The sequence below is a fragment of the Oncorhynchus nerka genome, linkage group LG11 (genome assembly GCF_034236695.1).
Source record: "Oncorhynchus nerka isolate Pitt River linkage group LG11, Oner_Uvic_2.0, whole genome shotgun sequence".
In the NCBI taxonomy this organism is placed as follows: domain Eukaryota; kingdom Metazoa; phylum Chordata; class Actinopteri; order Salmoniformes; family Salmonidae; genus Oncorhynchus; species Oncorhynchus nerka.
This window is the reverse complement of record NC_088406.1, coordinates 30,102,921-30,125,974: the sequence shown is the minus strand read 5'-3', so window position 1 is coordinate 30,125,974 and position 23,054 is coordinate 30,102,921. Positions and strand designations below refer to the sequence as shown.

Genomic DNA, 23,054 nt, shown 5'->3' with positions numbered 1-23,054 from the left:
GCTGCAGAGAGCACATCTGGCAACCGGACTGCTCTGGCTTGGATGCAGCCTCTCTCCTCTTTCTTGCTCTCTCTCTTCCGCCCTCTCTCTTTCTCTTGTTCTGCTCTCTTTGTTGTTCATTTTTAAATGCAAAAGAAAGTCCCTTTTTTGGGTGGATACTAAAATAGCAATATTGTACTGCTTGGCTTCTAAAGAAAAAAAGTGAGGTCTGGTAATAATCGCAGTGCAGTTGTTGTTGCTCCAGTCCTTTTTTTTCACTTGTCAAATCACCTGGATAAATGAAGTGTCGGTCAAATTAAGGTATGCTACTATGTTTAAACAGGTTATAATGTTAACTACTCATCCTAAAGTGTCATAACTGCTCGGGTAAGCGGAACATAATAATAATGATTTGTACACTGCATATTTAACACAACTAAGCCCAAAAATAAATTGTATTTGGAAATAATAATAACTTCATACCTTGATTACATTGAGACACGATCACATATGTCTCTTTTTTATTAGTGGGAATACTTGGGAACAGATTTCCTAAATGAAGCACATTTTGCTGAATTATATTCCTTTACCAAAAAGCAGAATGTATATATATGTATATACCACTCTGGAAAAAATTAAGAGACTACTGCAAAATTGTCAGTTTCTCTGGTTTTACTATTTATAGGTATTTATGGGTCAAATTATATTTTTGTTTTATTATATAAACTACTGACAACATTTCTCCCAAATTCCCCCCAAAATATTGTAATTTGGAGCATTTATTTGCAGAAAATGACAACTCGTCAAAATAACAAAAAAGATGCAGTGTTGTCAGACCTCAAATAATGCTAAGAAAATAAGTTAATATTTATTTTTAAACAACACAATACAAATGTTTTATTAACTTAGGAAGAGTTCAGAAATCAATAATTGGTGGAATAACCCTGATTTTCAATCAGAGCTTTCCTGTGTCTTGGCATGTTCTCCACCAGTCTTCCACATTGATGTTGGGTGACTTAATGCCACTCCTGGCGCAAAAATTCAAGCAGCTCGGCTTTGTTTGATGGCTTGTGACCATCCGTCTTCCTCTTGATCACATTCTAGAGGTTTTCAGTGGGGTTCAGGTCTGGAGATTGGGCTGGCCATGACAGGGTCTTGATCTGGTGGTCCTCCATCCACACCTTGATTGACCTGGCTGTGTGGCATGAAGCATTGTCCTGCTGGAAAAAAACAATCCTCAGAGTTGGGGAACATTGTCAGAACAGAAGGAAGAAAGTTTTCTTCCAGGACAACCTTGTACATGGCTTGATTCATGCGTCCTTCAGAAAGACAAATCTACCCGAGTCCAGCCTTGCTGAAGCACCCCCAGATCATCACCGATCCTCCATGAAATTCCACTGTGAAATTTGGTGGAGGATCGGTAACCTAGAGATATCTCACAGCAATGTAAGTATCCATTCCACTAACAGCAATGTTACTCCATTCAACTATTCCAACATCCATTGTACATTTCTTCCTTTCTAACACCTGTAAAGATGTCAGTTTTTTTCTCTCTAATCAAAACAAGTTTTGTCCTGATATTCTCCTTATTAATATCCCATCATTAAGTCCCCAGTCTAAAGTCATATTTCTGTCCCTATAATAAATCACAGTCAGTGCAGATGTTCAGATCTGGCTGCAGACTTGTGGCTCTCTCACGTTTTGTTGGATTGCATTCCTTAAACAGAGGCTGTCCATATTTCTGACTTGATTTTCTCATCCCTTGGGTTATAAACAAGGAGGCAAAGACAAACATGTACTGTAAAAGCTGTTTCCACGGTCACATATAGACATACACACAAACGTACACAGAAAAATACACCCAACACACACACACACACCGCCTCCTCCTAATATTATTATGATTATGTTTAACCTTTATTTAACTGGGCAAGTCATATAAGAAAAAAAGATTATTTACAATGACGGCCTACCCCTGCCAAACCCGGACCAATTGTGCGCCGCCCTGTGGGACTCCCAATCACGGTCGGATATGGTACAGCCTGGATTCGAACCAGGGACTGTAGTGACGCCTCTTTCACTGAGATGCAGCTTTGGCAATGTTAACACATGTTTCCCATGCCAATAAAGCCCTTGAATTTAATTGAATTGCAGAGCCTTAGACCGCTGTGCCACTCGGGAGCCCTAATAATGCTACCCTAGCCTGATTTGCACTTCCCTTGATGTGTCCCCCCCACCCCCACCCCCACCATGCTAAACTGGGGGCTAATATCTACAGACTGTCTGTTGAGTCTCGCCAGGGAGATTTCCACTGGATACTCACAGCGTCTGGGTCTGTCAGAGAGAGAGTCACGCTACACCCACAAGCCCTGGGCTGAGGCTGCCACTCCCTGCTCCATTATCAGTCTGTCTGCTTGTGGCTCAGACTGCTGTAGTGTAGCATGTACGTCCTGACCCAGTCACTACTCCCTACAGGACAACAGACAGGTCAGTAGCCTTTCTGCTGGCTTCCTCACACACTACCTACCCTCTGTTGTACGTGGGTTAGTAGGGTCTGTCTTCACTGAAAACAATGGATAAAGACAAACATCGGGATCAATATAAACTGATGGATAGGAGGGATAGGGAGTAGCCTGGCTACTAGTTAAAATTCAGTTAAGTGTGACTCTTTCTTCAACAAACTGGTCCAACTCTTGAACTGGATACTGTGTGACCATGAGGCCATGGCAGGAGTGGTGTTAAGAGTTCAGAACGTGGTCCTGTCCGACTTAGTTTAGGGTCACTGAGACAAGAGCCAGTGAGGTACACAGCACACCTGATGGCTAGAACACAGTCTGTTTCTGTTGGAGCAGCGGGCCTCATATTTTGGCTGACGTGTGTTTGAGCAGAGTGGACCCAAATGAAAGACACATTGGGTCGCACAAATGCTGCGTTGGCAGTTGGATGAATGACTGTGGAAACAGGCTTGGCTGGTCCCAAACAATCCAGAACTAATGTCATGATTGAGTATTCTGGGCTGGTAGTCCAACACAAGGAAAAACAGTTCATCCTGATTTCTAAGTTTTATTTACTTTGATTATTTAAAAGCCTGATAAGTGTGTCTAACCCATTAAATGGACCTAGGCCTGCAGGGAGGCACATTGTTTGATAGGGGGCAGCAATAAGCTGCTGAGAGGGTGACGTGGTTTAAATGGATCTCCAGCCAGTCAAATAGCCACACACTGAGGACATGCAGTCATGATTTTAAGTAGATCACACTCTTCCTAGTTTGTCCCATTTTGTCTCTGTTTGATTCTGTCAGCTTTAGAACGTATCCCCAAGCAAAAGACAAACTGCTACATCTTTTGCTACATCTTTAAACATTTTTGAGCGTCTGCCAGCACTTTCGGGGTTGCACTCAATTCACCAAAAGAGTTCATTTGTTACTTTGGAACAAAGCATAATTTGAGATATAAAAAGGCTTGTAGCTCTAGGCATTCCAGTATTGTGCAATTGTTCCCTGTTGTTGACAAGGAGAGTACAGTGCTGAAGATGGGTTGAATGAGACGTTATTTTCTCTATAACTCATTTCAGATTGTTGTGCAGGTCCTCAAGGCCATTTTATCACCAGGCCTTTTCCACGTTGAAGAGACAAGCTCTCAGCTCACATGCTTTATGTGCCCACAGAGCCACCTGCAGAGTTGACATCACCCCAAAGACACAGACTGTGAAAGGTGACACCGTCTATGACAGGTAGTAAAGACGGGGCCACTCACAAGTTTCTGCTTTTATTTCCCTGTCTTTATCCCACTGCACTGGCCTTCTGTGGTGACGCAGGTTACACATCGACGCAGGTTACACATCTCCAAGGTCTATGCCTGAGCTCCACTTAGGTTAGATTTAGTTGATGTTCAGAAAGTGTAATAATCTTCATACAGTTCAATCCTTTACAACAGTGTTATAACCATAGGTAGAAACACTACCAGGTTCCTGACTATTTTATACTTCATCGTGGGATTTAACATTTGCCTTTATTTCATGGCTATCTTCCCAGTATAAATCATATAAAAGCAGTTATCTTCCCAGTATAAATCATATAAAAGCAGTTATCTTCCCAGTATAAATCATATAGAAGCAGTTATCTTCCCAGTATAAATCATATAAAAGCAGTTATCTTCCCAGTATAAATCATATAGAAGCAGTTATCTTCCCAGTATAAATCATATAGAAGCAGTTATCTTCCCAGTATAAATCATATAAAAGCAGTTATCTTCCCAGTATAAATCATATAAAAGCAGTTATCTTCCCAGTATAAATCATATAGAAGCAGTTATCTTCCCAGTATAAATCATATAGAAGCAGTTATCTTCCCAGTATAAATCATATAAAAGCAGTTGGATGATCTTTGGTGATCATCAACAGCTCCAATAGTCTGGAATGTGGGTCGTTATGAGACTGACCGGATCTCCTCAGTGTTCCAATGTTGCAGTGTTGGCCTCCCTATCTCTCACTCCCCTCAGTGGCAGACAACCAAGATGGATGCTGTGTTGCCAGGTCCAGGGGGTAAGAGAGGGAGGCAGCTCATTATAAGGTCCAGGGAACTGGCTGTTCTAACTGGCAACCCCCATCTAGTGTACTCTCCTATTTAGGTCTGTAAACAGAGGTTGCATTGGGCCAAAAGGTCCAGGCAAGAGTTCATGCACTTGAGCTTATCATGTTTACATTCCTTGATAATCTCAGTAGATGTGTTCATGATATTTCTCCCTCATTTATTGTTTTTAGTTATTTTTACTCTAGCCTCATATCAGGATTGCCATGGCCTGATTTAGAGTTGATGTTGTTTGACCGTGTCAGAAACAGTCAGTGTTTTCTTCTTGCTAATTATTTTATCTATAATAGATTAGAATATTATAGATATCTATAATATAATAGATTTTATCTATCATATATTATAAAGGTCATAAAATATTATATTTGAAACAAATTCCACATATTTCATTCCAGGCTAGTGTTTTATACACTAAAAGTGAAGTTATAATATGAAAACAAATGCATTTTTGTATTTCTGCCATGTCTATTATATAATGAGGATAAATGTAACTTTTTTGGGGCAAAAAGTTCAAAGACTGAACCAAACCATTGTAGATGCTGTGGCTGTGCTCTGACCAGAAATTACCAGCTCTGTTCCCCTGGTAAACCTTTAAAAAAAACCTAGGCCACGTTATTTAGAGGGGGATCCATTTCCACCGGTCTCCATTTACTTTTAACTGTTTCAGCCGCGCTGTCCCACACCTGGCCTCTGAGTGTGCCACTGAACAGAGCCTGCACTGTTCTGCACCAAGACAGAACTGCAGAGCCATGCGGAAAATAAAGCAGATCCGCGTTCATTACACAAAAGCTGTGGGCAGATTTATTTCATTATTGGACCTTTCTCATTCTGAGCCACCACTTCACCACTTGTTTTCTTTCTTTCTCTCCTTTCCCTCAGAAGTGAACCTCTAGAGGGCGCAACGTCTATTAGTTTTGCATATCCACCTCCATGCTATTTTGACTGTGGTTTTGGAGTGGTCGGAATAACACTGGCCAAGTGACACCCAAATGACCCTGTAATGGCTGTGAAATGTCCTCTATCTGGAGCAAATCAACTCCCTGAAGACAAACCTTCATAAATACGCCTCTCTCCCCAGATCAAGAAGGAAGGCCCGTGGATATACTTGAGGTCAGATTTTTCAAAGCGTGCTACCTTCCCCAGATCCCTTGTTTATCGTTCTGATACAGCACCCACAGGCCCCAGTCCCCTGCAAGCGCTTGTGATCAAATCCAAGGCCTGACTCTCGCCCTCTCTCAAGTCATAGCACATTGATGAAAGTGTTGATTGAATATTATTTTGTCTTGATATAGCTGCTGAGTTGAGGTCAGAGTACAGAGAAACTGTGAAACCACAGAGTCCAATCTACCATCCTAACAAAAACAAACAGCAAGACGGTTCTTCAGAGAATCACACTGAACAAAATATGAAGAGGATAACACAGTAAATGTTTCATTAGTTTATACATGTTCTTCTCATTGAGTTGGAACGAGATCTAATGGAATTATCCAAATAGGCATCAATTATGTGTCCAATATCTTGGCCAGAGAAGCAACATGAAAATGGCTCAAATGGCAGAGCAGTGCTCTCCAGTGTCATCAATTGATTGTGTTTGTGATCAACAATGACAAGAATCACAAACATATAGTGGGTTTCAGCACTCATTCAGACATTGCACAGCTTTTAGCTAATACTGTAGGCACCAGCGGCTCTACCAGATGCTCAGAGTGTCACCCAGCAGCAGCAGTGGTGAGACACTGAATGGGTAGCCTACGTAAAGTCACTATCAGTGCCGAGAGCATCCTCTCAGGAAGGAAGCAAGCTATGTTAGTGCCCCTCTGGCTTCACAGCATCAGCTCCTGCGGTGACAGCGGTTGTTTTTGGACTGTGGGGGGGTCATGTTACGACTATGAGAAGACCCCTCTGACAGGAAATCACCCATCGCAACACCCAGCAGCTCCAGCATTCTTGGCACAGAGCCAAGGTGGGGCTTGCTCGCCCCAGGACTGGACAGTACAGGAAGAGGACAGCCTGAAAACCAAGAGAAGAGGCCTAATGTATCTTTGTATCTTTAATTATTTGTTATTCTTTTATCTGACTTTTTTTTAGGTATTTTCTTAAAACTGCATTGTTGGTTAAGGGCTTGTAAGTAAGCATTTCACTGTAAGGTGAATACAACACCTGTTATATTCGGCGTCAACTCTAGCTGAACTCTTCTCAATACCCTCAGCCCTCTACTACGTACGGTTGTACATGCAATGTAAACCCCAAGGCATTTTTAACTCAAATACTTCTAGTAAGTTGAACTCAAAGTCAACGAAAAGTAATTATTACTTAAAATGTTACATAGTACTGACTAAAAACTAAATGAGAAGTCACATCAACTACATTTAAGTTATGATAACAAATTAACTATTTTCCCAGCACACTTTTTTGAATAATTTTTCATATCTGTATTTTTGCATGTACAGTGCCTTGCGAATGTATTCGGCCCCCTTGAACTTTGCGACCTTTTGCCACATTTCAGGCTTCAAACATAAAGATATAAAACTGTATTTTTTTGTGAAGAATCAACAACAAGTGGGACACAATCATGAAGTGGAACGACATTTATTGAATATTTCAAACTTTTTTAACAAATCAAAAACTGAAAAATTGGGCGTGCAAAATTATTCAGCCCCTTTACTTTCAGTGCAGCAAACTCTCTCCAGAAGTTCAGTGAGGATCTCTGAATGATCCAATGTTGACCTAAATGACTAATGATGATAAATACAATCCACCTGTGTGTAATCAAGTCTCCGTATAAATGCACCTGCACTGTGATAGTCTCAGAGGTCCGTTAAAAGCGCAGAGAGCATCATGAAGAACAAGGAACACACCAGGCAGGTCCGAGATACTGTTGTGAAGAAGTTTAAAGCCGGATTTGGATACAAAAAGATTTCCCAAGCTTTAAACATTCCAAGGAGCACTGTGCAAGCGATAATATTGAAATGGAAGGAGTATCAGACCACTGCAAATCTACCAAGACCTGGCCGTCCCTCTAAACTTTCAGCTCATACAAGGAGAAGACTGATCAGAGATGCAGCCAAGAGACCCATGATCACTCTGGATGAACTGCAGAGATCTACAGCTGAGGTGGGAGACTCTGTCCATAGGACAACAATCAGTCATATTTTGCACAAATCTGGCCTTTATGGAAGAGTGGCAAGAAGAAAGCCATTTCTTAAAGATATCCATAAAAAGTGTTGTTTAAAGTTTGCCACAAGCCTGGGAGACACACCAAACATGTGGAAGAAGGTGCTCTGGTCAGATGAAACCAAAATTGAACTTTTTGGCAACAATGCAAAACGTTATGTTTGGCGTAAAAGCAACACAGCTCATCACCCTGAACACACCATCCCCACTGTCAAACATGGTGGTGGCAGCATCATGGTTTGGGCCTGCTTTTCTTCAGCAGGGACAGGGAAGATGGTTAAAATTGATGGGAAGATGGATGGAGCCAAATACAGGACCATTCTGGAAGAAAACCTGATGGAGTCTGCAAAAGACCTGAGACTGGGACGGAGATTTGTCTTCCAACAAGACAATGATCCAAAACATAAAGCAAAATCTACAATGGAATGGTTCAAAAATAAACATATCCAGGTGTTAGAATGGCCAAGTCAAAGTCCAGACCTGAATCCAATCGAGAATCTGTGGAAAGAACTGAAAACTGCTGTTCACAAATGCTCTCCATCCAACCTCACTGAGCTCGAGCTGTTTTGCAAGGAGGAATGGGAAAAAATGTCAGTCTCTCGATGTGCAAAACTGATAGAGACATACCCCAAGCGACTTACAGCTGTAATCGCAGCAAAAGGTGGCGCTACAAAGTATTAACTTAAGGGGGCTGAATAATTTTGCACGCCCAATTTTTCAGTTTTTGATTTGTTAAAAAAGTTTGAAATATCCAATAAATGTCGTTCCACTTCATGATTGTGTCCCACTTGTTGTTGATTCTTCACAAAAAAATACAGTTTTATATCTTTATGTTTGAAGCCTGAAATGTGGCAAAAGGTCGCAAAGTTCAAGGGGGCCGAATACTTTCGCAAGGCACTGTACATTGAGTGATTGATTGATTAATCTGATGCTACACAAAAATAAATAATATGCATTTTTCTAAACTAATCCAATCTTTTAGATACATTTTTTGCACCCGTTACTGAAATGGTTGTTCCAGTTTAAATGGCACACTGTTCCTAACCCTGGCAATCAGCATGAATGCAGGTTGAGGGTGAATAAAAAGGTCAACTGTTGTATATCCTAACTCTGGTTTGATTCCAATAGGAATTACACATCACTTTGAAGCCCGCAGAATGTGACTTGAAGGTATGGCTGCAAAATTATGTTGTTTTCCAGAAATCCTGGTTTGCAAAAACTTCAACCAAGATTTCTGGAAAATCTGGGAATTTTTGGAAAGTGATCAGGATTTTGCAAGGCCTCAAAATATATGGAATGTCATAATGAGTAATTACAATGATACAATTCACCTAGGAACTCACTTGTTGAAGGTCACAAGACTGAAAATGAATGAATTCAACAACCATGTCTCTGTCACTAACAAATACAATTCATTCGAAAAGCCAAAGCACACTGGGAAATGATATTGGAGGTGTGGCTTAGTGGTGGTGTTACTCAACATGTTCAAACTGATACAATTTAAATCTGGACCCCCTACATGGTCACAGTGACTCTATCGGTTTGAGGAATGACTGCAACATGACTTTAAGTAACTGTACTCAGATTAAGAGCAACAGGTTTCCGTCAAAGAGTCATGACAGCACATTGGTGTTTACAGTGTGGATATGGAGAGATCCAATGTGTTGTGGCTTGAGGAAACATTTAGGTGACTCCTATGGTTCTGTAAGTGATCTAGTGAAAGTTAATAGAATTTGACATGAATCAGATCACCACATGGCAAAGCAGTGACATGTTGTGATATGTGTTTGGTGAAGGCATTCCTGAGGCTGGGTTAGGAACCACAGAGTTACTACGTGGGAAATATCAAAGGCTTAGCACACACCACTGCTGTAGCAGAGAATGTAGGAGGTTTACGACAAACCCAGGATCCCAACCCTTTCACCCTGAAAACGTGTGTGTGTGTGTGTGTGTGTGTGTGTGTGTGTGTGTGTGTGTGTGTGTGTGTGTGTGTGTGTGTGTGTGTGTGTGTGTGTGTGTGTGTGTGTGTGTGTGTGTGTGTGTGTGTGTGTGTGTGTGTGCGTGCGTGTGTGTGCGTGTGTGTGTGAATATACGTGTTTGTGTCTGTGTCGCCAAAGTAGTCATTTATTGGCATCCCATTGATCTGACCTCAGAGTGTAGAGGTTGTTTCTCCAGAGCAATTTCAGCAGCTCAGGTTACACTGTCCACCCTGAGAGAAAACAAGATGGAGAACACTCCCCTGAGACTCCTCCCTCTCCCTCTCTCTGCCATGCCATGCCCTGTCTGTCCCTCACAACACATCACAACATATGGGATCCATTAACCCTGTTAGGTAGGGCCACATAAAAGTTTATTTCTATTTTCTACAACCCCACTCCTCACTGAGGCCCCAGCAGACAGTAAATGAAATGCTTCAGGGCCCATGATTGCTGCTTGTGAACAGCAGGGTAGATTTGGGTAGGCTGAGGTGACACTTCAGATCACCTGGCTCACTACGACTATTACACATCATTTTTTGGGGGGGGTGACCTTGGAAACAGAGATCTGGATTTTATCTTCCGACAATAGCTGATGAACGACAGAGGTTGCCCTTAACTTTGCCTGACTTTACTCCTCACACAACAATAAGTATTTTATGGAAACATGTTTATTTGTATTAAGTTCAAATGCCATCAAACAATGACTCAGTGGAGTGATACCTGACACTGTGATAGATGCTGTAAACGTGTGTATCTTTATGAGACCGAGAAGTACTACCCCAGAATGTGAGGTTCAGCTCTATGAGTGTGGTGGGTCAGTTCAGAACAATGAAAAGCAGTAGTGTTTTCAGGGTCTATGAATGTTACTAACACAGCAGGCATTTCATATAGTATTTATCGGTCTGGTTTGTTACTCTCAAACCACTACTCTACTCATGTAATTTACCTTCTTTACAATATAATTCTATGGCTGGAAAGGGAATATGAAAAGATTGGAGGAAGCTTAAAACAAATGAGAAGAAATTAAGTTAAAGTCGAAGTCACTTGTCTGAGATATCATATTCATCGGACGGGGGGTGGGGGAGTTTACCCCCATCCTCCTCCCACACTCCCCTGGCCTAGTAGTGGAACAGCCTTCATTTAAACCCACTGGAGGGTTATGAATGGTCTGTCTGGTTCTCCTACACCCTTGAAGCGCCAGCTGCTTCACATTACAGAGAGAGAGTGAGAGAGAGAGAGAGTGAGAGAGAGAGAGAGAGATGTAGCTCTACTCTGATGAGGCCCAGAGTTCAGTGTGCTGAGGAGGAGGGGGAGGCAGAGTACAAGGGAGGGGGGGAGTGAATAGGAGGAGGAGGAGGTTGCGAGGATGAGGGGGAGGATGAGGGGAGGAAGAGGGGGAGGAAGAGGGGGGGGGGTTGCTTCACTTCCGGAGCTAATGTGTCCATCCCAGCCTAATTTCTCTATTTTTCCGACACCCCTGTTCATATCATTCATCCATTTTATTGCTTTTTCTGCCCCTCTTTCTTCACCTGATGTTCCTCTAATTTATAGTAATAAATGAAAAGTGTTGTCTCTTTTTGTGAGCCGTAACCATTACTTTCCTGGCAGCAGACCAAAAGTGAGAATGGGAGATTTGAGCATTCCAGACTGTTGGGCCAGTTTTATGAAAGTGTATAAATCTGAGTGGCAGTAGAGACGTAGATGTTAAATCCACTGGCCTTATGTTCTCATGCGTTCTCATGTGTTCTCCTTCAGGAGACAGTGGGGGGTTGGGGAGTAATGAAACAAAGAAAATTAATAGAATGTCACGTTATCACACAACGAAGAAGGAGAGTTTTAATTTGATGTATGTTTGGGTTTATGGGTAGATTAGACTATCCAGCAAATATTAGATTTGTAAAATAATTTTTAGGTCTTATATTTCCCTTTAGATTGACGATGAGAAAATCCATAAATGCACTTCACCACAAATAACCTAAATGGGAACCATGATGTAATAACCCTACACACCACCACAACGGTTACAGTCCATATTCAGACCATCTGCATTATATTTATGAGTGTCAGAAAGCTCTGGGTGACTGACATTGGATAGCAGATCGTTGTGGTCATAGCGAGGCAGAGATCATGTCCACATTTATGGTTTGATGTAACTATATTGTTTATTGGACAATGTGGTTTAGATTGAGCCCACTCAAAAACATCATCCCACTCCTGCGTTCCCATGGATTTAGTAAATTGCTTGATTTACGTAGTAGGGGATTACATTCTCATGCCCTCCCAGCTACCAGCAAACCCCCTTCAAACTGTGTTTTTTGTCTTTCTCTCATAAGCAACATGCTCATTCACAATAGCAGCTCACTCTCTCTCCACCCCCTGCACAGCACAGCTCAATGCAGAACATATGCTTCCAATGAGCTTCCATTTGTTGTAAATGAGGGTCCTGTAGATCATACCCTCTCTCGTTCACATATACAGACACACACACACATAAAATGCTCACTTATTTTCTAAATTGAATCATAGGATGTCATTGAGGTTTGCCCCTGGAGATGTAATGTAAAACAAATCTGACAGAGGGCCCCCTTCCACATGGTGCAATTCTCAAACACACCACTAGAGGAGCCCCTACCTCACCAGACAAGTTCAGATAACCACTACCAGTTTTTGTGGTGAAAAGCACAAAGCATTGATAAGCAGGTAACATAATTTCAATTACATGACTTAGTGATATTGTTAACTACTTGTAAGAAGAAGTTTCCGAAACTTCCCTCACAGACACATGACATGATATGGCAATAAGCTATTTTATCTAAGATTTTCTCAATTCTATTTTATTTTTTATATTTTTTATATCACCTTTATTTAACCATGTAGGCTAGTTGAGAACAAGTTCTCATTTGCAACTGCAACCTGGCCAAGATAAAGCAAAGCAGTGTGACACAGACAACAACACAGAGTTACACATGGAGTAAACAATAAACAAGCCAATACAGATTGCTGTATTGTGAATGTAATGTCAGAGCCCTGTGAAATAAATGTGCTATTTTCTAACAGGTAGGCTAATGATGAGTCAGAACTTATTTACCTACCCCATGAAGTGGATAACTACCAACAGGTAGGCTAGGTTATTTGTATAATTGTTTAGAATGACTAGTCATACATGATGAGGGAAGGTGCGCTGAGCCAGCAACAGCTCACTGGAGTCATCTCACCTCTCTCGTCCCGTCTGCGGCAAGATTTCCCGAGGCCAAGATGGTGTCGTTGTAAGCAGGAGCCAAGATAACGTCGTTGTAAGCAGTGGCCAAGATGGCGTCGTTGTCAGCAGAGGCCAAGATGGCATCATTGTCAGCAGAGGCCAAGATGGCGTCATTGTGAGCAGGGGCCAAGATGGTGTCGTTGTAAGCAGGAACTCAAAAGTCCTAAATTCAAACAGAAATTGAAAGGTTGACACCAACTATGGAAGGCGTGGATAAAAAGACAAGACAAACAACTTCTCTCATCAATGATGAATCTAACTTTTAGATTCTCATGATAAAAATAGTAATTCGAACACAAAGGCATTGGCCACGATATGACCTTGTGTTCAAGACTTTCTGATCGACTGATGATGATCATCTGAATCACATAATCAGAAGAGAAGACAGTTCTGATCAGTTTGTTTTGTCCTTTTCCCCAGGTTAAGTTTACACACCCTCTCCTGGCGAGGAGACATTTACAGTAAATCACCTTTTACACAGGTAATAAACAACTTCAACTATATAAAATCAATTCAAATTGTATTTGTCACATGTGCAGAATACAACAGACCTTACAGTGAAGTGCAAGCCCTTAACCGACAATGCATTTTTAAGAAAAATAAGTGTTAAGTAAAAAATAGATAAGTAAAAAATACAAAAATACAAAAATTAAAGAGCAGCAGTAAAATAACAGTTTCGAGGCTACAGTTGAAGTCGGAAGTTTACATACACTTAGGTTGGAGTCATTAAAACTTGTTTTTCAACCACTCCACAAATGTCTTGTTAACAAACTATAGTTTTGTCAAGTCGGTTAGGACATCTATGTTGTGCATGACACAAGTAATTTTTCCAACAATTGTTTACAAACAGATTATTTCACTTCCATAGTTGGTGGCAACCTTTCAATTTCTGTTTGAATTTAGGACATTTTGCCGACATCTTAGTTCCTGCTTACAACTGTATCACAGTTCCAGTGGGTCAGAAGTTTACATACAGTAAGTTGACTGTGCCTTTAAACAGCTTGGAAAATTCCAGAACATTATGTCATGGCTTTAGAAGCTTCTGATAGACTAATTTACATTATATGAGTCAATTGGAGGTGGCACTGTGGATGTATTTCAAGGCTACCTTCAAACTCAGTGCATCTTTGCTTAACATCATGGGAAAATCAAAAGAAATCAGCCAAGACCTCAGAAAAAAATTGCAGACCTCCACAAGTCTGGTTCATCCCTGGGAGCAATTCCCAAATGCCTGAAGGTACCATGTTCATCTGTACAAACAATAGTACGCAAGTACAAACACCATGGGACCACGCAGCCGTCATACCACTCAGGAAGGAGACGTGTTATGTCTCCTAGAGATGAATGTACTTTGGTGTGAAAAGTGTGAATCAATCCCAGAACAACAGCAAAGGACCCTGTGAAGATGCTGGAGGAAACAGGTACACAATTATCTATATCCACAGCTAAACGAGTCCTGTATCGACATAACCTGAAAGGCCACTCAGCAAGGAAGAAGCCACTGCTCCAAAACCGCCATAAAAAAGCCAGACTACGGTTTCCAACTGCACATGGGGACTAATATCGTACTTTTTGGAGAAATGTCCTCTGGTCTGTTAAACAGTTTTTTAAAACTGTTTGGCCGTAATGACCATCGTTATGTGTGGAGGTGCTTTGCTGCAGGAGGGACTGGTGCACTTCACAAAATAGATGGCATCATGAGAAGGAACATTATGTAGATATATTGAAGCAACATCTCAAGACATCAGTCAGGAAGTTAAAGCTTGTTCGCAAATGAATCTTCCAAATGGACAATGACCCCAAGCATACTTTCAAAGTTGTGGCACAATGGCTTAAGGACAACAAAATCAAGGTATTGGAGTGGCCATCACAAAGCCCAGAACTCAATCCTATAGATAATTTGTGGGCAGAACTGAAAAATCGTGTGCGATCAAGGAGCCCTAGAAACCTGACTCAGTTACACCAGCTCTGTCAGGAGGAATGGGCCAAAATTCATTCAAGTTTTGTGGGTAGCTTGTGGAAGGCTACCCGAAACATTTGACCGACGTTAAACAATTTAATGGCAATGCTACCAAATACTAAATGAGTATTTGAACTTCTGACCCACTGGGAATGTGATGAAAGAAATAAAAGTAAAAAATTAAAAATAAATCATTCTCTCTACTATTATTCTGACATTTCACATCCTTAATAAAGTGATGATCCTAACTAACCTAAGACAGGGAATTTCTACTAGGATTAAATGTCAGGAATTGTGAGAAACTGAGTTTAAATATAATTGGCTAAGGTGTATTTAAACTTCCTACTTCAACTGTATACACAGGTGGTACCAGTACAGAGTCGATGTGCGGTGGCACAGGTTTGTCGAGGTAATTGAGGTAATATGTACATGTAGGCAAAGTTAAAGTGAATATGCATAGATAATAAACAGAGAGTAGCAGCAGCGTAAAAGGGGGGGGGCAATGCAAATAGTCTGGGTAGCCATTTGATTAGCTCTTCAGGAGTCTTATGGCTTGGGGTAGAGCTGTAAAGAAGCCTTTTGGACCTAGATTTGGTGCTCCGTACTAATTGCCGGTGGCTGGAGTCTTTGACAATTTTTAGGGCCTTCCTCTGACACCGCCTGGTATAGAGGTCCTGGATGGCAGGAAGCTTGGCCCCAGTGATGTACTGGGCTGTACGTACTGCTTTCTGTAGTGCCTTGTGGTCCGAGGCCGAGCAGTTTCCACACCAGGCTGTGAATGCAACCAGTTAGGATGTTCTCAATGGTGCAGTTGTAGAACTTCTAGAGGATCTAGAGAGGCTTTTATTCTCTATTTTGGTTAGGCCAGGGTGTAACTAGGGTGGGATTTCTAGTTTCTTTATTTCTTGTTTACCATTTCTTTGTTTTTTTGCCGAGTGTGGTTCCCAATCAGAGGCAGCTGTTTATCGTTGTCTCTGATTGGGGATCACATACAAGTTGTCATTCTCCTTTTGGTGTTTGTGGGATCTTGTTTTTTGTTAGCTCTGTGAAGCCTGCAGAACGTGACGTTCGTTATTCTTTTTGTTGTTTTTGTCTGGCCAGCCGTAGAGAAATGCTTGCTGAAATTCTCAATTATAGTGGATTTATCGGTGGTGACAGTGTTTCCTATCCTCAGAGCAGTGGGCAGCTGGGAGGAGGTGCTCTTATTCTCCATGGACTTTACAGTGTCCCAGAACTTTTTTGAGTTAGTACTACACAATGTAAATTTCTGTTTGAAAAAGCTAGCCTTAGCTTTCCTAACTGCCTGTGTATATTTGTTCCTAACTTCCCTGAAAAGTTGCATATCACGGGGGCTATTCGATGCTAATGCAGAACACCACAGGATGTTTTTGTGCTGGTCAAGGGCAGACAGGTCTGGAGTGAACCAGCCAATATCTATTCCTAGTTCTATTTTTTTTATGGGGCATGCTTATTTAAGATGGTGAGGAAGGCACTTACCACCTGGGTACGGCCCGTCTGGATGTCCAGGATCCAGTTGCAGAGGGAGGTGTTTAGACCCAGGGTCCTTAGCTTAGTGATGAGCTTTGATGGCACTATGGTGTTGAACACTGAGCTGTAGTTAATTAATTATCGCATAGGTTTTCCTTTTGTCCGGGTGTTAAAGGGCAGTGTGGAGTATAATAGAGATAGCATCGTCTGTGGATCTGTTGGGGCGGTATGCAAATTGGAGTTTGTCTCGGGTTTCTGGTATAATGGTGTTGATGTGAGCCATGACCAGCCTTTCAAAGGACATCATGGATACAGACGTGAGTGCTACGGGTCGGTTGTCATTTAGGCAGGTTACCGTAGTGTTCTTGGGCAATGGGACTATGGTGGTCTGCTTGAAACATGCTGGTATTGCAGACTCAGTTGTAAATGTTGTAAATGTCAGTGAAGACTCTTGCCAGTTGGTTAGGGCATGCTCAGAGTACACTTCCTGGTAATCCATCTGGCCCTGTGTTCTTGTGAATGTTAACCTGCTTAAAAGTCTTACTCACATAGGCTACGGAGAGCATGATCACACAGTCATCCAGAACAGCTTATGCTCTCTTGCATGCATCAGTGTTGCTTGCCTCGAAACTAACATAGAAGTAATTTAGCTCGTCTGGAGGGCTTGTGTCACTGGGCAGCTAGCGACTGTGCTTCCCTTTATAGTCTGTAATAGTTTGCAAGCCCTGCCCCATCTGATGAGTGTCGGAGCCAGTGTAGTACGATTCAAACTTAGTCCTGTATTGACGCTTTGCCCATTTGATGTTTCGTTTGAGAGCATAGAGCGATTTCTTAGAAGCTTCTGGGTTGGAGTCTTGAAAGCAGCAGCTCTACCCTTTAGCTCAGTGCAGATGTTGCCTGTAATCCATGGCTTCTGGTTGGAGTATGTGCATACAGTCATTGTGGGGACGACATCATCGATGTACTTATTGACGAAGCCAGTGACTGATGTGGTGTACTCCTCAATGCCATTGGAAGAATCCCGGAACATATTCCAGTCTGTGCTAGCAAAAAGTCCTATAGCTTAGCATCTGCTTCATCTGACCACTTCTTTATTGACCAAGTCACTGGTGTTTCCTGTTTTAGTTTTTTCTTGTAAGCAGGAATCAGGAGGATATAATTATGGCCATATTTGCCAAATGGAGGGCAAGAGAGAGCTTTGTACGCATCGCTGTGTGTGGAGTAAAGGTGGTCTAGAGATTTTTTTTCCTTTGGTTGCACATTTAACATGCTGGTAGAAATTAGGTCAAACGGATTTAAGTTTCCCTGCATTAAAGTCGCCGGCCACTAGGAGCGCCGCCTCTGATTGAGCGTTTTCCTGTTTGCTTTTGGCTGTATACCGCTCATTGAGTGCGGTCTTAGTGCCACTATTGGTTTGTGGTGGTAAATAGACAGCTACGAAGAATATACATTAAACTCTCTTGGTAAATAGTGTGGTCACTGCTCATCATGAGATTCTCTACCTCAGGCGAGCAAAACATTGAGACTTCCGTGCTATTAGATTTCATGCACCAGCTGTTGTTTACAAATATGCACAGTCCGCCACCCCTTGTCTTACTGGAGGCAGCTGTTCTATCTTGCTGATGCAGCGTAAACCCCGCCAGCTGTATGTTATTCATGTCGTTGTCCAGCCACGACTCGGTGAAACATAAGATATTACAGCTTTTAATGTCCCATTGGTAGGATTGTCGTGATCGTAGTTTGTTTGTTTTGTTATACAATGGTTGTACGTTGGCTAATAGGACTGATGGTAGAGCTAGGACCCACTCGCCATCGGATCCTCCCCGATATCTCCGTCTCTTTCTCATGCGAATCAAGGGGATTTGGGCCTTGTCAGTGTCTGTAGTAAATCCTTCGCGTCCGACTTGTTAAAGAAAAATGTTTCTTCCAGTACGAGATGAGTAATCGCTGTCCTGATATCTAGAAGCTTTTTTCGGTCATAAGAGACAATGGCAGAGACATTATGTACAAAATAAAATAATGCAAAAAAAACACACAAAATAGCACAATTGGTTAGGAGCCATTACTAGTCTACACTACAACTTCAACTGATAGGTTTTGCTACTTGCACTATGGGTTTTAAAAACTCCCAAATGTAACATGATTAGCCCAACCTAATATGTGATAGCGTAGCTTTACTAATCCTTAGGCAGGTCTCCTTGGGTCTCTCTGCATACTTGGTGGATGATACTCCATGGGTATGGTATGTCCACTGACCATCTAACCCTAAGGGTGGATTGATAAATCCTTTTGTCAGAAATCAGTTGGATAATCTAAAAGTCAGATTGCATTGCTAACATTTTCAATAACCCTGGGTGATAGGTTAACTCAATTCAAACATTGAGTGCATGCAGCACCATCAGCATCTCGGATGAAAACAAGACTTCTTTTTTCTCTCAACATCATTCAATGTTCATACTGATGCTGATTTTTGTATGAAGCACATCATAGGTTTGTGTTCATGTTTAAAGTAAAGGCGTATTTCTAGGCCATCATTGCACACGGTGATTCAATTTGCTGTTGCTAGGGCGACGCTCTAATTTGGCCCTTGTAGTAGAAATTGTGGTTAGAGCAACAGGTGCCTGTTATTTTGGTCCCCTTAATGCATGGTGCTGTGTGTGTGTGTGTGTGTGTGTGTGTGTGTGTGTGTGTGTGTGTGTGTGTGTGTGTGTGTGTGTGTGTGTGTGTGTGTGTGTGTGTGTGTGTGTGTGTGTGTGTGTGTGTGTGTGTGTGTGTGTGTTTGTGTTGTGTTGTGTTGTGTGTGTGTGTGTGCGTGCGTACCTTTGTGTCTTCAGAGGGACTGAAATACACGCCCGCAAGCTGAGACAAGAGGGAGCAAATGAAGGCACTGCGGTTCGCCGAGCGCCGCACCCAAGGGATCCACAGCATTTGTTTACCAGCTCCCCGTGAAAGGTGTGAGGCTTGAAAAAAAGTGTGTGCGTCTGTGTGCTTAAACCTCGATAAGCACACACACACTGCACATACAACAACTCATAGTCCCTTTCTACCTCTCTCCTATTCACTCAAAAGCTACCAACTGCCACCCAGTTTGACCTTTCAATGTTTCCCTTGCACTGCTCGGGCAAGGAGGTGAATGCTAGGTTAGATCAGATATTATGTAGGTGACAGGGTGTTGGTCTCTACACTGGTTAGAGTGCAGATTTTAGTTCTCTGGATTTGAGTGGAACACACTGCTCTGCACTGGGTTTATACAGAGGAGATGCTTATTTCAGTCTCCCCCACCTGTACGGATACCATGGATATATTCAGTAGTCATTGCTTTACAAATACAACTGTCTCTTTTGCAAACTGTCTGCTTCATGTAGCTAGTTGTGTGACCGCTCAATAAGATACCATCTGAATTGATAGTAATTGCCATCATCTGGAACAGATTGGCAGGGTGTTCCATAGCAGATGTGAGTTACAGGGCCATGCTGACAGGAAAAGAGATGGCTTAGGCCAGAGAGGAAGAAGTGAGAGGTTTTACTCAGGCCAAAGTCTCTCCAAGAAAATAAGCCCATGAAGTGAGGAATTTTTGTATGGAGGTGTAACAGTATAACTTTAGACCGTCCCCTCGCCCATACCCGGGCGTGAACCAGGGACCCTCTGCACACATCAACAACAGTCACCCACGAAGCATCGTTACCCATCGCTCCACAAAAGCCACGGCCCTTGCAGAGCAAGGGGAACTACTACTTCAAGGTCTCAGAGCAAGTGACGTCACTGATTGAAACGCTATTTAGCGCGCACCGCTAACTAAGCTAGCCGTTTCACATCCGTTACAGAGGTCTACAAATATCTAAACAATCTATGTGACAGTGTGTAATTTGGTCAACAAAAAAATGTAATTGCTCATTTTCTAAGTGAGGCTTCTTTAATTGAATATGAGTTTTGTAATGGTTAGGTTGATATGAACACACTGATATAAATTGATTCATATGGCATTTCGACAACTTTGGGAAAAAAACAACTTTATATTGTAGTTGTGCCTGTTGTCAGAGAGATATATAGAGGACTCATCATGGACATAACCTGTTTTTTCATTGACTTTGCCATTGAGGGCTTCCAGTCAACTGGGTGTGGATTCCTATGAGTTGGGAGCATTCAGCCAATGAAGAAGAACATTTCAAATTGATTACTTTAAAATGGAGATATCCTCAATGGAGCTGCCCATGCTGTCAGAGACGCCATAATGGCACAGATGAAAGATGAGTCCTCTATCTGTCTCTATGGCCTGTTGTGCACATGCGTATCTGCCCTGTCATTGGCTAGAATGGTCCCACCTGATCTCACCGTCTCCCGCCTACCTTCCATCTTTGAGGACATGTATTTCCATTGTTAGATCAGTCACTTAACTATCTTGTCAATATAATAGACAATCGTTGCTTAGGCCCTGTCCTCTTGGAAATGAGTTTTTCTCCAAAAACACCCAAATACGTCCTTTTAGAAATGGAAAAGCTCTCAGTATAGTGATGCATGTCTTTTGATGTTGTACACATGAAATTGTCTCACTCCAAACTATATCCATAATGTTATATTCCATTTTGTTGCGATTCGAGCGATACCTCTCCATCCATTCTAGCGGCAGGCTACACAGAGAATGGAACTGCTGGACAGGGGAAACAGATTGAGTCCCACAAATTGGAATGTAACTTTGTAGATGAAGCTCAGAATGTGTACAACATCTAAAGACATGGATGTTAACATCAAAAATAGAGATTTGGTAGTAAAAAAAAAGAGAACTTCTCCTTTAAGTCTCTAACATGGAGGCACATGTCAGTTCTAATTGGTCTTCAGAAGTACCACAGCTTTCTTCTTTTAAGGGAATGGTGTCTACCCATACCCATCTTTTGAACTCTAGCTGTTGATCCACACTGTGGACATGAGTTAAGGCCTGGTGTCTGTGGTCCCATATGAGTGGAGAGAAGGGGAGTAGTGTGTTGGTATGAGGGCTAGAATATTTATGGCCTGGTCTGGCCTGCAGCGTGCTGCTCTGCTCTGCTCTGCCCCTAGGTAGTTAAGGCAGTCAGCATGTCCACCTTTGAACCACTGATCTCCTGGCTAAAGCCTGACACAGTTTGGGTCTGCAACTTTCTCTCCTCTCTCCCTGGTCTCCTGGACCATCTCAAGTCCCTCTGTTATATACACTTCCAGGGAGGGGGACTCCTCTGACCCTAACCCAGCCCTCCTGAGAACCCCTTCCCCATGAACCTCTGTAGGAAGAGGAGGGAGTTGGGTTCTGCCCACGTTGCGTGAGGCACCACCGGTGTTCCCTGCTCTGTTATTCCAACTCTCTGGTTACAGTCCTAAACCCAAGGGGGTCTTTAACGTCCTGGAGATCACGACCCTGGCTGTTAACAGCTACAAGGGAAAGACCCTCTACATTCTGCCCTAGACTCTCCCCGTGTTACCAATCCCCTCCTGTGGCTAACCTAGTCCCTTGAGGTGTGTTGCCTCCCTCTCAGTATAGGAACCCTCTTGTCGACCCACAGTATTTGCTTGCTTTGACAAGGCCACTGAGATGATTGTTGGCCAAATAGGATGAGGAACTATTTGCTCTGCATATCCCAAAATCTTAAACCACTAAACCACACATGTGGTACAGATCAGACGGTGAAGATGATGTTATGTCCAACCACTGACTTACAGTATTGTATCTTTATTTCATCAGATATTTGCACTGAGTCAAAAATTATATCTAGGCTACCATACAGTTAAAAGAAATTGAAATGTACTTAGATTTCACAGTTAGAAATAGATGTTTGATCATAATATACTAAATGTATAGCCTAGTTTTCAACTGAATATTCCATTTTAGTTTTGACCCCTGTTCTGACCTGGCCATTTGTCTTTTTGAAAGAATGGCAGTTTTCAACCCAGTTAGAAATGTTGATTATCTCCCAGACTATTACCTTCTTATGTACCACAGTTGAACTTGTCAGAGCCAATTGAAATGCTGTAATTGAAGCTTGATCCGAGGCCCTTTTGCTATTTTTGTCTAAATTACACCTGTCATTGTTTTTTATCTATGAGCATGTCTTTCAAGATAACGATTGTGTGTTGGCCATGGGAACGTTTTGTCTCCCCTGTCATTTGTGTGTGATCTCAAGTTCACTCACAGTGATAATTTAATCTCAAACGTATTCAACAATAAAGAGAGAGAGAGCTTGACATCAGGTGCTTAACGGTAAACCATTCCGTTCTGCAACCTCAGAAGCTCCTAATTCATTGACTGGAAGTTAAGTAAACTTTGTTTTAAATGTACTGACTGATTAGATAATGTGTCTATATTGCAGAACAACTTGATACAGGCTAAAACAATCTACTTTGTATCTTTGCTTACAAACCACTACCAATGCACAAATGTGAGGCAATGCTTCCAGTTTGTGTCATTGAGTTCGACATTTTGGAGTGCATAGTGATGATCACATGTTACGTCTGGCCAGGCAGGGCAAGGATTTCCTCCTGGAAGTGTCTGGCAGGAAAGGGTGTGATGGTGCTTCAGTGGAAGGCTGGAGTCCTGTCTGAGGTAAGGAGCCCCCCATGGTGAGTAGCAGAGCTGCCCCAACTCCCTCTCTAGTCCACCCC

General features: G+C 42.1%; 1 long non-coding RNA gene across 1 annotated transcript in view; it reads right to left on the bottom strand.

Annotated features, from left to right (window-relative positions):
• Positions 1-463: 463 nt before the first annotated feature.
• The window catches only part of LOC135573914 (uncharacterized), a 38,390-nt gene continuing 15,799 nt past the window's right edge, over positions 464-23,054 (bottom strand). Inside the window, exons 2-3 of the long non-coding RNA XR_010464999.1 lie at positions 12,936-13,142; positions 464-1,199 (exon numbers count right to left, since the gene is read on the bottom strand). This is a non-coding gene — a long non-coding RNA (uncharacterized LOC135573914). The remainder of the gene's footprint in view (positions 1,200-12,935; positions 13,143-23,054) is intronic.